Here is a 16249-nt window from a genome sequence, read left to right as displayed (position 1 = left end):
TACACCTGCTTTTTTTTTGGATGTTATTTGCTTGGAGTATTGTTTTCCAGCCTTTCACTTTGAATTTGTTTTTATCCTTGTTACTTAGATGAGTTTCCTGTAGGCAGCATACAGTTGGATTTTCTTTTTTAATCCATTCTGCTACTCTGTGCCTTTTTCTTGGTGAGTTTAATTCGTTTACATTTAGTGTAATTATTGATACTTGTGAGTTCCCTATTGCCATTTTATATCTTGCTTTCTGTTAGTTTTGTGTCTTGTTTGATCCTTCTCTTTTGTTTTTTTATCTTTTGTTTTTATTTGGTTGTATTCCATACATCTTTCCACTGTTGCTATCTTTTTTATCTCATGTGCTTCTGTGGTGGTTTTTTCAATGGTGGTTACCTTTGAATAATGAAAAGGGTCCCTACCCTGTTCATTGTAGCGAACTATTTTGTGAGTACTTTTGCACTCCATCGTCCTTTGCTACTGTTAATCTCCATCTTCTCCCCCTCTTTCTTTTTGTTGTTGTCACAGTTTAAATTTGGTTTTATTGTGTTCTTCTTGGAGCTTTTACTTGTGGCTCTGTTTTTTTTTGTTCTTTGTATCTGATTGGAGAACCCCCTTTAGTAATTCCTGGAGTGGGGGTTTTCTGATGATAAATTCCCTCATCTTTTCTGTATCTGTGAATGTTTTTATTTCTCCTTCATATTTGAAGGATAGCTTTGATGGGTATAGTATTCGTGGCTGAAAGTTCCTCTCTTTCAGGACTTTAAATATTGGGGTCCACTCTCTTCTAGCTTGTAGAGTTTCTGCTGAGAAATCTGATGATAATCTAATGGGCCTTCCTTTATATGTTGTATTCTTCTTTTCCCTGGCTGCCTTGAGAATTTTTTCTTTGCCTGTTGGTTTGTGTCAATTTCATTATGATATGCCTTGGAGTAGGTTTGTTGGGGTTAAGAAAACTCGGAGTTCTGTTTGCTTCTTGAACTTGAGGCTTTAGTTCTTTCCACAGGCTTGGGAAGTTCTCATCTATTATTTGTTTGAGTATGTTCTCCATTCCATTTTCTCTCTCTTCTCCCTCTGATATACCTATTATTCTTATGTTATTCTTTTTGATGGAGTCAGATAATTCTTGTAGGGCTATCTCATTTTTTTTTAATTTTTGAGTCTCTTTCTTCTTCTCTCTGTTGTGCCTCAAGTTGCTTGCCTTCTATTTCACTAATCCTCTCTTCTATCTGACCTGTTCTATTAGCTAAGCTTGTTACTTCGTTTTTCAGCTCGTGAATTGAGTTTTTCATCTCTGTTTGATTTGTTTTTATAGTTTCAATTTTCTTGGACATATATTCTTTGTGTTCATTGAGTTGTTTTCTGAGCTCCCTAAATTGCCTTTCTGTGTTTTCTTGTATATCTCGGAGGATTTTTAGGATTTCTATCTTGAATTCTCTGTCATTTAGCTCCAAGGTTTCCAATATATTAAATTTTTTCTCCATAGATTTTTCCTCATCTAGCTGTGTTACCTCTCTTTCTTTTGTATCCATGATATTCAATTTTCTCTTCCTTAATGGCATCTGAGGGTGGTTTTGTTGATAGTATTAATGAGATTTAATAAAGAATAAAAAGTTAAAAAAATAATAAAAAAATCGAAAATAGTTTTTTTAAAAAAAAAATTAATAATGAAATAAAGAAAAATAAAATAAAATAAAAATTTTTTAAAAAGGAAATTATTCCCCCCTCCTTTTTTCCTCTCCTCTCCTCTCCCCTCTTTCTTGAGAAAATCTTGTGGTGAACTGTGAATTATAACAAACAATGCCTGTGATGGAGGGCCTGAATTGGGGAAAAGTAATAAAGGGGCAAAAAAAAAAAAAAAAGAAAAACGAGAAAAAGAAAAAAAAAGAGCGTATGGACCCACAAAAAGCAAATAAGGAAAAAATTTGGGTCAAGAATAAAATGATTTGCTTTTAGGTGTTGGTTGTCTAAGAGTTATGATGAGAGGAATAAGAGGAAAACGGAAAAATGGGGAGACAAATTAAAAAATTACTATTGTATTTAGTGGAACAAGAACTAGATAAAATGGAGAGCCAGGGATGGGAGCACTGCTAGTGAGTTAAAAAGGTGAAATAAAACCCCCCCAAAATGCCACAAACATAAGTTTGAGTCCCAGATAAGATAATTTGTTTGTTATTGAGGTTTGAATGAGAGGAGATGTAAAGGAGAAAGGAAGAAACTAATATAGAGGGAGAAAAGAAAGAGAGAGAGAGAAAAAAAGAGGGAACAACTAATAGAAGAAAAAAGAAAGGAGAGAGAGAGAGAGAGTTAAGGGTTTTGGAGTGCAACCCTCATAGAGAGAAAGGAAGAGAAGAGAAAAGATAATGGGAGATGTAACACTTATGGGTAGTGTAGTTCAAGGAGAGGAGAGAGTAAGACCGGCAGAGAGTTAATCGGCCAAATTGGAGGAGGAAAAAAAGTATCAAGAATGAAGATAAGAGAAACAAACGAACAAATATAATAAAATGGGATAGGTTATAAAGTCTGCAGATTATTCTTGATTTTGAGAGGTTATCTTCTTGCTTTTTCTTTTCTCTCCCTCTTCCTGGTCGGTGACTCTGTACCCCGGGTTCTGCCCCTTTGGCACGCTTAGGTAGAGGTTTGCAGTTGATAAGTCTCTATGGCAATGTCATGTATTGTGCTTTAGTCTCGTTGGCAGTCGAGGCTATTAGCATTTATAGGCTCCGACAGTGAGAGAGTCTGTGTTCCTGGAGCCTTTCTCCTAGTCTTTCCTTCCTTAATTAGTAGCCTGATAATCCAGCTATGGGGTTGCTGCTGCCTCTGCCTGGATAGTAAGAGGCTCAAAGAGCTGGCATCTCCCCACTCTATTTCCACTCAGCACAGGGCTCTGGGTAAGGCTCAGTCAGTCAGAGCTGCTAGCATAATCAGGCGGGCTTTTTGCCCACTCAAAGTCCTCTGGCTCTGTCTGCCACTCTGTCCGGTAACACAGGCGGGCGCCCCCTTCCGGGGCGCTTGGAGGAAACTCTCACTCACTGGCTGCGCGCGCAGACCAGGATATCCGGCCAGCAGTCTCACGCGCTGAGTGAAACCCCCAACCGCAGGGAAAAGTTGCAGCGTTGGAATTGAGTCTCGCTCCGTCCCCGTGTGCGGCTTTTGCAAGGCACTGGGGTGGCCCGAGATTCCGCTTTGGCCCACACAAAGGCCCCTGACTCTGCCCCTCTGTGCGATAACACGGGCACGCACTGCCGAGGCACTCGGAGGAATCTCTCATTCACTATCTGCGCGCGCAAACTCGGATATGAGGCCGGCCGCGTTTCCCTCTGAGTGAAACCCCCAGCAGCACGGAAAATTTCCACCGTTGGAATTAGTTCTCACTCTCTCCCGTGCGTGGCTTTCCCAGGGCGCTGGGGCTGCCCAGAGACTCTGCCCTCGGCCCACAGAAAGGCCTCTGACCCTGCCTCTCCATGGGGCAACACGGGCACCCACTCTCGGGGCCTAGGAAGAAATCTCTCACCCACTAACTGCGCACCAACCAGGAGACCGGGTAAAATGGCCGCCCCGCTTGTCTTTCTTTGTTTGGGTTTGGCGCGAGTGTTAGCTTGTATTGCCCGGGTTGCCACAGGATCAGTTTTTCCTCGGCTTGGATCTCCGTGCCACAGCCTGGTTCAGCCGTTTGTGCCGTGGCCTGAATCTATTCACCCCCTTTGCCCGCCTCAGTTTCTATATTTACAGTTACCAGAGAAAGCCGCCCTGTTTAGGTTAGTGAGGAAGGCGGAGCATTTCTTACTCCCTATTTCCTTCGGGGTTTGGTTATATATTTAGCCAATTTTTCACTCGACCATACCTTTGGGTGTATTGCGAAGCATCTGGAGGCTCCAAGTATAGGTTTTTCTGTTTCTGGTTGAAGATCTTGTTGAGTTTTGGGGGAGATTTATCGGAATCGCTTCCTACCCCGCCATTACTCTGACGTCATCTCCAACCCTAACTCTTTTAGTCACTATGGTTAATGACCCCATCCACCTACCCACCCACAACCCATTCCCTGGAAGCCATCAGGGAGCCAGCTTTGAGCCTTAGCTCCCCTGTGACTCTGGGCAGGGTGCCATCTCCTTAATAGATCCTTACTTTTGTAAGAGGTTAAATTAAAATAATTTCTTGTAAGAACTGAGTCACAGAATCTCTTGCAAGGAGTTAAAGCACTGTAGATAAATAGGAGCTTAGTTCACAAACCTAAATCTTTATTTTGTTGTCTAAGAATAAGGGAGTTCTCTTGGAGAAATTTCCAGAGGCATCAGGACCGGGCTGTTCCTGGGAGATACTGACCCCTGATGCCTTGAAGATTTACCAAGGACACCAGATAAAACCCTGCGGATTAGGCCTGTGCCAAATCAGAAGAAGTTGCAGAGAAGACATTCCTGAAAACCAGACCCCCACCTCCCACACACTGCTACGTGACTAACTGCATAGACTTTTCCCTTTTTCTCACTTTTTTTCCTTTTACCCCTTAGACCATTACTAACAGCCCCTGAACCCTATAAAAACTGGCAGCACCAAGAGAGTAGGGAGGCAGTTCTCTTGGACAGGAGTCACAGGCCTTAAATTGCTGCAATTTGAAATTAAAGACACACCTTACACCCACTCGTTCCTCATCTCTTTATTGGGATGACAGGGAATCCCGAGTCCAGCTTTCCTTTTCCCATTTCACTTTCTCGGCCGCAAACCCCTGTTCATATCTCACCGCCTGATTCCACAGGACATATAGAAAAAGGTGTTGTGAGACTCCCTGAAAACTATTCTGTAATGCTGGATAAATGCAGGTTAAGGCTGATAAAATCCATTTCCACTTTCAGTTGAGCTGATCCTAGAACTGACTTCTTTAGGGGCAGCCCAACACAAGTGCCTGAGTGGGCACTCCCTTCATTAGTGGAAACTGGGGTCTGAGTACTGGGTGAGCAACTACAAAGGGCCAACAGGTCTGAAATGTGAGACCCAGAGGAGGGTGGAGGGACCACAGGAAGAAAGCGTGGGAAAGAGCCTGGAGGCAGAAGGCTGGTGCAGGAGTGTGCAGGAGTGTGCGGACCCGGTGCCCCTTGTAGGCAGGGGGTGTGTGGGACGCTGTGTCCCCTGTAGGTAGAGAGTGTGTGGGGACCCAGTGCTTTCCACCCTGCAGGCAGGAAGTGTGAGGGACCCAGTGCCTACCGCAGTAGAGACCTGCCCAGCAGTGTGAGACCTGAGTGTGCGGGACCCTGTGATCCTGTAGGCAGGGGGTGTGCGGGACTGTGCCCCCTGTAGACAGGAAGTGTGCGGGACCCTGTGCACCCTGGAGGCAGGGGTGTGCGGGACCCTGTGCCCCCTGTAGACAGGAAGTGTGCGGGACCCTGTGCATCCTGGAGGCAGGGGGTGTGCAGGACCCTGTGACCCCTGGAGGCAGGGAGTGTGCGGACCCGGTGCCCCTGGAGGCAGAGAAGAGAGCTGAATCAGCCAAGGCTTTTGCATTAATCCTCTGATTTTACCTTTCATCCTTCCCTCCCACCTTCTCCTCATTTCCAACCCCCAAAACCATGCAGATAGTACGACATGATTGCTGATATTTGCTTAAAAATGCAGTTGAGAATTTCTGACATTTACCTAGTTTCGTTACTCTCCTTTGCCTATTTTACTGGCTGTTGAAAAAGATGCTCAGTGAAAAAGCCAGATTTAAGCGCCAGTGCTTTAAATGCCAGCTTCCTGCGGAGACGGCTGCCCAACTCAATAACCTAGGAACAGAGGAGCTGCCATCCCCTGGGCTCTGATGGTGTGGGATGCCAGGGTGCTGGCTTGGAGAGAAGGCCTCAGAGATACCGCCTTCCCAGCGACCCCTGATTACCCACTGTGACTAAGGAGATGACAAGAACTGATACAACGTCTTCTTGCTGCACTCCAAAACCTCAAAAACTGCCTCAGAGAAAATTCCGTTTTCCTAACACTGGAACATAAAATCCAGGGACACAGGACAGACAGCCTCTGCCGCCCCCTGTTGGTGGACTCGAGCTAACCCTATATATTTTATTTAAAACATTTAAGAATATATTTTTGTATTTCAGAATTTTTATCCACTTTCTGTCAGTGAAGGGGGTGCCCACCCAGACACTTGTCCTTAAATCCCACTAAAGAAGTCAGTTCTATGCCCAGCTCAGCTGACGGTGGAAATGGATTTTATCAACCTTAACCTGCGCCCATCCAGCATCACAAATTAGTTTCCAGGGAACATCACACATTTTTCTACGTGTCTCGTGGAGTTTAGTTCCTGGTTCTGCTGTCCACTCACTGTAAAGTCATATTGAAATAATTAATTTCTTTGGGCTGCGATCTCTTTACCTATACAATAGTGTATTAGTCTCTGTCAATGATGTGATTTGTGATTCCGAGGATGCTAGGTTTTTTATAGTTTAAAGAAGGATAAGAAAATAATGCACTGTCCTGAAGTATTCAGATCAATCAGGTCAACATTAATTCCGCTATTAATGGTTGCATCCAGGAATGTATAAAATATTTGCTGTAAATTCTATTTTTATGATGTTGAATTTCATTCAAGATAAAAATAAAGCAACTAAAATAGAACAGCTGAAAGTAGACATCATACACTTCATAACCTTATACCTTTCTGGAGGCAAGAATGAAAACAAAAACTAGAACTTGTTTTGGTTTAAAGTTGGCATTTGTTGCTCCAGCAAGAAAATGATCACGGCTAATTCATGTACCGTGTCATCTGCTGGTTCTAATGAATTTTCTACTTTGTTGTTAACATCCAAAACATAATCATGAACATATTTTCATACAGCTATTTGTTAGTCTCAGAAAGACTTTGCGCTTTAGACAGGACCTTCTCCCATTATCTGAGATTGCAGAGGAGACGTAGAAATAGTCTCTGCTTTGCCTAAATTCAAATCCTAGAGAAAAGGGTGTGAAGACCTGGAATTTTTCAGAATACTTCAGTGGTCCATTTGCAGAGTGAGGCCGGTTACATTCCCAGTTCTTGAACCCTTTGCAAGTGTGGTCGCAGACACTGAAGCCATCAAAGTTCACCACGCAGAGGACATAAAGCTTGGTCTTATTATCGGGGACCGAGTCCTCACAGTGAGGGCAGGGAACGCCCAGGGAGTCACTGAGACAGACGTCCATGTGGTCGTCCCTCTGGAATCCTGGCCGCTGCTATTCCGGTAGACCCTGTAGGGATCGGCGGCCTTGGAGTCCGAGTCCCAGCTGAACACACACATTCAGAAACTCAGCGTGAACATCTCCGCGTGGACGTGGAGCATCACGCATGCTGGGGAGCGGGAGGAGAGCGAGAAATAACGAGACAGTGGAGTGAGGGGAGGGGCTGAATTCAAACTCGGACCTTCCAATGGAGCGTTCAGAGGGAAAAAAGAAATCACAAGATGGAGAGAAGCGTTCGAGTGTGCGGTGGCGGCGGCGCGGGCGGGGTAAAGGGTGCGGGGCTGTGTCCGGGGCGGCGGGGCGGGCCGGGCACCCGGGGAGAAGGAGCGGCGGCCGCGCGGGTCGGGCAGGCGGGGCGCACGCTGCTCAGTCACCGGAGCCCACGCCGCGCCCGCGGGGCGACGCACACTGGCCGCCCCGCCCCGCTCCGTGTCGGCGCCGCGGGCGCACAGCTCTCCGCGCCCAGGGCCCTCGTGGGCGCCTCGCTCCGCCCCGAGTTACTTTGGCGGCTGGTGGGAAACCGGAGGAGGGCTCGGTGGGGCGGAGGGCTTCGCGCCCGGGGCCTCCTCGGGGCGCTAACTGGGCGACCCCCGGACATCTCGGAGGAGTCGTGGTGTGTTGCGTGGAGTCGGTGCGTGGAGAGGGTGGGAACCGGAGCCGCAGATCCGCCCTCGCCGGCATCCTGGAACTGGTTAAGCGGCAGCTGAGCTGGGGAGCAGCGGTCTTGCTTCGTAAACTTCAAAACACAGTTTGGCTCTCGGCCTCTTCCAGCAGGTCCCCCGCGGGGTCGGTCTGCGGGGGCGGCGGCGGGAGACAGCGCCGCAGACGCTGGCCTCGGGGATTTCTCACGCGTGCTTTTCTCCACCGGGTGTGAAGGCAATGGAGGGAATGAAAAGCGATGTCTCAGCCAGCCAGCCAGGCGGACCTGGGATGCCCAAACCTGCGGGACGACGCCAACCCAACAGCTCTGCTGGATGGCGGGAGAGGAAACTATCACTTTCCTAACGAATCTGTCAACTCCTGGATGGGCTGTCAGTGTCTGATCGCCTCCTGGGAGCAAGAATGATCCCCAGACACGGTGTCAGGAGCCCCGATTGAAGTCTCAGAAGTGTCCCTGTGGGTTCTGCCCCAAGACCAGCAACCTGTAGAGAGGCATCAATCAGTTTGAAATGGAGAGAGAGGAAAAAGAGAGAGCGTGCACGAGGGAGAGGCGCCTCCCAATGACTAATTAGAAAACCTTTCCGATCCTCCCGCAGCTGCTTCCCTTTCACTCCCTGGACACAACAGCAGCAAGAGGTGAAAACCACCAACTGAATCCTAAAACCCCTAGGAGGCAGGGACATAAACTTAACAGCGGCGGCAGCAGCAGCAGCACCGGCAGTCCCGGAGGGTTGCAACGACTGGACAGTAGAGGAAAGGGGTAAGAGTCAGTTTTGCAAGCGTTTACTTGAGGGATGGAGCCAGGAGGGTCATATCTCTGTCCCTTCTGCAGATGTCCCATGTTTATGAAGTGTGTGAACCATGACAAGTACAACAGCTCCCTCAAGATTGTCAGCAATGCCTTCAGCACCACCAACTGCTTGTTCCCCTGGCCAAGGTCATCCATGACAACTTTGGCAGAGTGGAGGGACTCATGACCACAGTCCCTGCCATCACTACTGCCACCCAGAAGACCATGGACGGCCCCTCTGGGAAGCTGTGGCATGATGGTTGAGGAGCTGCCAGAATATCATCTCTGCTTCCACTAACGCTGCCAAAGCTGTGGGCAAGGTCATCCCTGAGCTGAATAAGACGCTCCCTGGCTTTCTGTGTCCCTATCCGCAATGTGTCAGTTGTGGATCTGACCTGCTGCCTGAAGAAAACTGTCAAATACAATGACATTAAGAAAGTAGCAGGCTATGGTCAGTTGGCTCAGTGGATAGAGTATGGGCCTAGTGTATGTATGTCTTGGTGCGGGCACACAGCGAAAGCAACTATCTTCCCCTCCTGCAACCAGTGGCTGGGTTGGTTCGAAAATTGCCCTAGGTGCTGAGGATAGCTCCTTTGGTCTGAGCAATAGCCTCAGGCACTAAAAATAGTTTGGTTGATTCAAGCATGGGTTCCAGATGGAGGATGCCTGGTAGATCCCAGTGGGGCACATGCAGGAGCCTGTCTCACTATCTCCCCTCCTCTAAAGAAAAGAAAAAAGAAAAGATAAAGAAAAAGGAAATAAGGTAGTGAAGGCCCTGGCCAAGCAAGTGGTTCAGTGGATAGAGCATTGACCCAGCACACATAGGTCACAGTTGGACGGTTGGTCCTCCACTCAGGGCACATGCAAAAAAGCAATGAGTGAGTCTACAACTAAATGGAACAACTAAGTGGAATAATGAGTTGATGCTTCTCTCTCTTGCTCTCTCCCTTTCTCTCTCTCTCAAATCAATAAAAAAATTTTTTAAAGAAAGTAGTGAAGCAGGCATCAGAAGGCCCCCTCAAGGGCATCTGAGGCTCTACTGAGGACCAGGGTGTCTCCTGCAGTGACACCCACTCTGCCTTTGTTGCTGGAGCTGCATTGTTCTTGACCACTTTGTCAAACTCATTTCCTAATACAACAGTAAATTTGGCTTCAGCAACAGGGTGGTGGATCTTATAGTCCACATGGCCTCCAAGAAGTAAGAGCCTCCTGGACCATCAGCCCCAGTGAGAGGAAAAGAGGTCCTCAGCTGCTGGGGAGTCCTTGTCCCAAATTGATCCCTGAACACAATGAGAAACTCCTGACCTCCACAGTTGCCATCACAAACCCCTGAGGAAAGGGAGTCCTTTCTTGTCATGCCCATCAATAAAGTTCACTGTACTCAGCCTAAAAAACAGAGAGAGAGAGAGAGAGAGAGAGAGAGAGAGAGAGAGAGAGAGAGAGAGGGAGATGCAACCATTTTAATCTAGGCAGCCCAGAATGTAAACATTACAGGACACAGAACAGGTCAGTAGAAGTGTAAAGCCATAGTACTCAAAGAAGAGGATTTAGGCTGGGCTGCAGACACAATCCCATAACTCTCTTAAACAGAGAGGTTGAGAGTTAACAAGGATAACTCTGCTGTGTTACTTACAGTTTATAGTTATTTATATGAATACTATATTTTATAGTTAATATTTTATAGTTATTATAATATAGAATTACCCAAGAAATTTTAGTAAATTGTGTATCTCATTCATATTTGTTACCAGGTCAGTTATCCTTTAAAAATCCATTATCATCTTTGTTAGGTAACAGTTAAAAGAAGTTCTTTGGAAGCTGTTAAATATAGACTTTTCTGGACCAGATAGATCCTCAACAGACAATTTCAGACAAGATTTGGGTCATGGATGAGGACACCAGGAAGTCACTAATGAACCCTCCCCCATTAAAGCCTGGTCATTGAAGTTGCTTATGCCACAAGTATCTGAAATTAGGCAATCTATACGATTCAGCTATGTGAAAAACACAGATGGATAGAGCAGGAAACAGAAATATTGGACTTACTAAGGTGCCCACACCTAGATGTAGGGAAGAGAATATGCCACAGCTTCCTGATCTGTTGTCCAGCTCTCCGATGATTTATGTCGGCATCTTCTCCTTCAGAGTATTTTTGGGTATCGTCCCCCAGGATGTCCTGCAGTTGGGCTGGCTGAGGCCAGCACTTAGGGACAGTCCTGAGAGGGAGACACCTTCATTAATAGTCTGTGAGCCTGGGAAAGAATAAGACACGTGGGGAAAGAAGGCTAGAGTGGGCATATAATGCAACCTTTCTTAAATGTTGCATATTTTTTTGGTTGTTAAAGTAACACATTTGCTGTATACTAGTTTCTAATTACAGAAAAGTGGGGTAAAAAGAGTAAAAATAACTTAGAATCCTTGAAAAACTACTGAAACCATTAGGGTCCTGTATTGCTCTGGGACAGAGAGAGCGCCCCTCCCCGGGTGCTGTGTCCACCTGCCTTCTCCCCTCACTCTCCAGCCTCAGCGCTGTTTTCCATCTCGGCCACTTGGCACACTCTGTGTCCACCATCTTGGCCTGTTTACTGCCACTGACCCTGTGATCTCAGCTGAGAGAAGCCTGCCCTAACCCCGCTAAAGTCAGGTCATCCTGTTCACCGCTCCTCTAACTTCATGTACCTCTCCTCTGAGCACTTGTCCCAGGTGCAATTTTACAGTTTATCTGTGTGATTATTTGTTTGAGATCTGTCTTTGCTATGAGATCATAGGATTCATGAGGGCAGGGTCCCCCCACTAGAACAGATTGTATTCCCAGTGTCTAGTACAATGCTTGTGTTTTTTTGTTTGTTTTGTTTGTATATTTCCAAAGTGAGAAGTGGGGGAGAGGCCGCCAGACAGATTTCCACATGTACCCAAACGGGATCCACCTGGCATACCCACCAGGGGGCAATGCTTTGCCAGTCTGGGCCATTGCTCCACTGTAATCAAAGCCATTCTAGCGCTTGTGTTTTGTTGTTGTTGTCGTCCTTGATTTTTGGTCTAACTTGAGTAAACCCACCCTACCTTTAAGCTTGGACTTGAATTCCACACCTCTTCCATCATGCTTTCATTAATTCTCTCCTTTCATTAACTACTAAATTTGTATTCAGTTCCCTATGATTGGTACTGAATCATTCTTTAATTGAATCATAATCTTTCTTTTTTTTTAAGTGAGAGTACAGGAGATAGCGAGACAGACTCCCACATGTGCCCCGACCGGGATCCACCCGGCAAGCCCACATGGGGCTCAATATTCCAGTAATCTGGCTCCAAAAAATTAAGAAACTGTAATTTATTCCTATCTTGAAATTTTCTACAACTTGTTTTTAAATGTTCAAATCCATTAGTCTTTTTAAAAATTTTGTCACGATGTTTTCTAAAAGTCTTTCTTGAGGAAGCCTGACAAATCGATGATTTTCTACAGATTTTATATTTTTGAAGGTTTCTGAAGTAATTAATTCATCAGCTTTTTTTTTTTGTATGGATCCTTTTTTTTTTCCAAGCATTTGAAGTGCTTTAATAGATCTTATCATGAGTTTTTCAGCCTTTATTATGTCTATATTTTTTTGCTTGCAGCACATTTGAAAGAAGAGTAATTTTGTTTAAAATATCAATCATCAATGCCAAATCAGTTATAAAATATATACTTTCAAGATGGGCAGCCATACCTAAGTACTTTTTATTTGAATAAAAATAGTGATGTATCCCTGAATAAGCAGAGCTAGGCTTGACCTTAAACTATACAGCTCATCTTGGTCCCAAAACTCAAACAATCTTTATAATTTCTTTTTTTTTTTTTTTTTTTTTATTTTGCTTAATCCCTTTACCTTCTTTTTTTTTTTTTTTTTATAAATTTTTATTAATGTTAATGGGATGACATTAATAATTCAGGGTACATATATTCAAAGAAAAACATGTCTAGGTTATCTTGTCATTAAATTATGTTGCATACCCCTCGCCCAGAGTCAGATTGTCCTCCGTCACCCTCTATCTAGTTTTCTCTGTGCCCCTCCCCCTCCCCCTAAATCTCTCCCTCCCTCCCTCCTGCGTCCTCCCTCCCCCCCACCCCTGGTAACCACCACACTCTTGTCCATGTCTCTTAGTCTCGTTTTTATGTTCCACCAATGTATGGAATCATGTAGTTCTTGTTTTTTTCTGATTTACTTATTTCACTCCGTATAATGTTATCAAGATCCCACCATTTTGCTATAAATGATCTAATGTCATCATTTCTTATGGCTGAGTAGTATTCCATAGTGTATATGTGCCACATCTTCTTTATCCAATCCTCTATTGAAGGGCTTTTTGGTTGTTTCCATGTCTTGGCCACTGTGAACAATGCTGCTATGAACATGGGGCTACATGTGTCTTTACGTATCAATGATTCTGAGGTTTTGGGGTATATACCCAGTAGAGGGATTGCTGGGTCATAAGGTAGTTCTATTTGCAGTTTTTTGAGGAACCACCATACTTTCCTCCATAGTGGTTGTACTACTTTACATTCCCACCAACAGTGTATGAGGGTTCCTTTTTCTCCACAGCCTCTCCAACATTTGTTATTACCCGACTTGTTGATAATAGCTAATCTAACAGGGGTGAGGTGGTATCTCATTGTAGTTTTGATTTGCATTTCTCTAATAACTAATGAAGATGAGCATCTTTTCATATATCTGTTGGCCATTTGTATTTCTTCCTGGGAGAAGTGTCTGTTCATGTCCTCTTCCCATTTTTTTATTGGATTGTTTGTTTGTTTGTTGTTGAGTTTTATGAGTTCTTTGTAAATTTTGGATATTAGGCCCTTATCTGAGCTGTCGTTTGAAAATATCAGTTCCCATTTAGTTGGCTGTCTGTTTATTTTGATATCAGTTTCTCTTGCTGAGCAAAACTTTTAATTCTGATGTAGTCCCATTCATTTATCTTTGCCTTCACTTCTCTTGCCATTGGAGTCAAGTTCATAAAATGTTCTTTAAAACCCAGATCCATGAGTTTAGTACCTATGTCTTCTTCTATGTAATTTATTGTTTCAAATCTTATATTTAGGTCTTTGATCCATTTTGAATTAATTTTAGTACACGGGGACAGGCTGCAGTCGAGTTTCATTCTTCTGCATGTGGCTTTCCAGTTTTCTCAACACCATTTGTTGAAGAGGCTTTCTTTTCTTCATTTTGTGTTGTTGGCCCCTTTATCAAAGGTTATTTGACCATATATATGCGGTTTTATTTCTGGGCTTTCTATTCTGTTCCATTGGTCTGAGTGTCTATTTTTCTGCCAATACCATGCAGTTTTGATTATTATGGCCCTATAATATAGTTTAAAGTCAGGTATTGTAATGCCCCCAGCTTCATTCTTTTTCCTTAGGATTGCTTTGGCTATTCGGGGTTTTTTATAGTTCCATATAAATCTGATGATTTTTTGTTCCATTTCTTTAAAAAATGTCATAGGAATTTTGATGGGAATTGCATTAAATTTATATATTACTTTGGGTAACATGGCCATTTTAATTATATTTATTCTTCCTATCCAAGAACAAGGAATATTTTTCCATCTCATTGTGTCTTTTTCTATTTCTCTTAGCAATGCCTTGTAGTTTTCTTTATATAGGTCCTTTACATTCTTTGTTATGTTTATTCCTAGGTATTTTATTTTTTTTGTTGCAAACGTGAAGGGGATTATTTTTTTGAGTTCGTTTTCTAATATTTCATTGTTGGCATATAGAAAGTCTATGGACTTCTGTATGTTAATTTTGTATCCTGCGACCTTACTGTATTGGTTTATTGTTTCTAGTAATCTTTTTGTGGAGTCCTTTGGGTTTTCGATGTATAGGATCATATCATCAGCAAAAAGTGATACCTTTACTTCTTCTTTTCCAATATGAATGCCTTTTATTTCTTTGTCTTGTCTGATTGCTCTGGCCAGCACTTCTAGCACCACGTTACATAAGAGTGGAGAGAGTGGACACCCCTGTCGTGTTCCTGATTTAAAGTGGAAAGTCCTCAGTTTTATGCCATTTAATATGATGTTGGCTGATGGTTTATCATATATGGCCTTTATTATGTTGAGATATTTTCCTTCTATACCCATTTTGTTGAGAGTCTTAAACATAAAATTGTGTTGTATTTTATGGAAAGCCTTTTCTGCATCTATTGATAAGATCATGTGGTTTTTGTTCTTTGTTTTGTTGATATGATGTATTACGTTAACTGTTTTACGTATGTTGAACCATCCTTGAGATTCTGGGATGAATCCCACTTGATCATGATGTATTATTTTTTTAATATGTTGTTGTATTCGATTTGCCAGTATTTTGTTTAGTATTTTAGCATCTGTATTCATTAGAGATATTGGTCTGTAGTTTTCTTTTTTTGTGCCATCCTTGCCAGGTTTTGGTATGAGGGTTATGTTGGCCTCATAAAATGTGTTTGGAAGTATTGCTTCTTCAATTTTTTGGAAGACTTTGAGTAGAATAGGAACCAAGTCTTCTTTGAATGTTTGATAGAATTCACTAGTATAACCATCTGGACCTGGACTTTTATTTTTGGGGAAGTTTTTAATAGTTTTTTCTATTTCCTCCCTGCTGATTGGTCTGTTTAGGCTTTCTGCTTCTTCATGACTCAGTTTAGGAAGGTTGTATTGTTCTAGGAATTTATCCATTTCTTCTAGATTGTTGTATTTGGAGGCATATAGTTTTTCATAGTATTCTACAATAATTCTTTGTATATCTATGATGTCTGTGGTGATCTCTCCTCTTTCATTTTGGATTTTATTTATTTGAGTCCTGTGTCTTTTTTCCTTGGTGAGTCTTGCCAAGGGTTTGTCGATTTTGTTGATCTTTTCAAAGAACCAGCTCCTTGTTTTATTGATTTTTTCTATAGTTTTTCTGTTCTCTATTTCGTTTATTTCTGCTCTGATTTTTATTATCTCCTTTCTTCGGCTGGTTTTGGGTTGTCTTTGTTCTTCTTTTTCTAGCTCCTTAAGGTGTGAAGTTAAGTGGTTTACTTCGGCTCTCTCTTGTTTGTTCATATAGGCCTGAAGTGATATGAACTTTCCTCTTATTACTGCTTTTGCTGCATCCCAGAGATTCTGATATGTCGTATTTTCATTTTCATTTGTTTGTATATATCTTTTGATCTCTGCGCTTATTTCTTCTTTGACCCATTCATTTTTTAAAAGTATGTTGTTTAATTTCCACAATTTTGTGGGGTTTTCCCCCTCTTTTTTACAGTTGAATTCTAGTTTCAAGGCTTTATGATCAGAGAATATGCTTGGCACAATTTCAATTTTTTTAAATTTGCTGATTTTGTCTTTGTGGCCCAACATATGGTCAATTCTTGAGAATGTTCCATGTACACTAGAGAAAAATGTATACTCTGTCGCTTTGGGATGAAGTGTCCTGTAGATGTCTATCATATCCAGTTGTTCTAGTATTTCATTTAAGGCCACTATATCTTTATGGATTCTCTGTTTGGATGACCGATCTAGAGCTGTCAGCGGTGTATTGAGGTCTCCAAGTATGATTGTATTTTTGTCATTTTTTGTTTTAAGGTCAATAAGTAGCTGTCTTATATATTTTGGTGCTCC

At 43.2% G+C, this 16249-nt stretch overlaps 1 pseudogene; it reads right to left on the bottom strand.

Moving 5' to 3' along the window:
• Window positions 1-6653: 6653 nt before the first annotated feature.
• Window positions 6654-7283, bottom strand: LOC136378689 (ephrin-A5 pseudogene; annotated as a pseudogene).
• Between the last annotated feature and the right edge of the window lie 8966 nt (window positions 7284-16249).

This window comes from Saccopteryx leptura, chromosome 7, assembly GCF_036850995.1.
Source record: "Saccopteryx leptura isolate mSacLep1 chromosome 7, mSacLep1_pri_phased_curated, whole genome shotgun sequence".
Lineage (NCBI taxonomy): Eukaryota > Metazoa > Chordata > Mammalia > Chiroptera > Emballonuridae > Saccopteryx > Saccopteryx leptura.
This window is presented reverse-complemented; position numbering and strand designations above follow the sequence as displayed.